This window comes from Mastomys coucha, unplaced genomic scaffold, assembly GCF_008632895.1.
Source record: "Mastomys coucha isolate ucsf_1 unplaced genomic scaffold, UCSF_Mcou_1 pScaffold8, whole genome shotgun sequence".
NCBI lineage: Eukaryota > Metazoa > Chordata > Mammalia > Rodentia > Muridae > Mastomys > Mastomys coucha.
Window position 1 is genome coordinate 61,165,361 of NW_022196914.1, and position 705 is coordinate 61,166,065.

The 705-nt window shown below is 41.8% G+C and overlaps 1 protein-coding gene across 1 annotated transcript in view; it reads left to right on the forward strand.

The window, feature by feature from the left end:
• Ccdc125 (coiled-coil domain containing 125) overlaps positions 1–705 on the forward strand; it is a 34,937-nt gene that overhangs the window by 27,747 nt on the left and 6,485 nt on the right. The window lies entirely within an intron of this gene.

A 705-nucleotide genomic window follows, 5' to 3' on the forward strand; every position in this document is an offset into this window, starting at 1 on the left:
ACCCCCAGCGAGCTAAGTCTCTGGTTTCAGATTTGAGTTCTTTCAAGAACACAGCAGGGCCACCACAGTTAGTGGTTTACACCTGGGCAGACTGGATTTAGATATATTTTTTTAAAGACTTATTTATGCGGGCAGTGGTGGCGCACGCCTTTAATCCCAGCACTTGGGAGGCAGAGGCAGGTGGATTTCTGAGTTCAAGGCCAGCCTGGTCTACAGAGTGAGTTCCAGGACAGCCAGAGCTATACAGAGAAACCCGGTCTCGAAAAACTTAAAAAAAAAACAAAAACTTATTTATTGTTGTATGTAAGTATACTGTAACTGTCTTCAGACACACCAGAAGAAGGTGTAAGATCTCATTATGGATAGCTGTGAGCCACCATGTGGTTGCTAGGATTTGAACTCAGGACCTTTGGAAGAACAGTCAGTGCTCTTAACCGCTGAGCCATCTCTCCAGTCCTGGATTTAGATAATTTTATATACTAAGTTCCTTATGAGACTTCAAAATACATAGACAATCAATGTCTAGCTGCTAAAATGATTGAAAAAAATGCAAGGCTCTTGCTTTTCTTTTAATTACAATGGTCAACCAGGAATGTCCCTGTTTCTTCATTGTGAGCCTTAGTGAAGTTTTGAGGGGGCAGGGTTACAGGTAACTTCACCACAGTCATTACCCAAGAAATGTTTTAAAACATAGAGCATGACTGC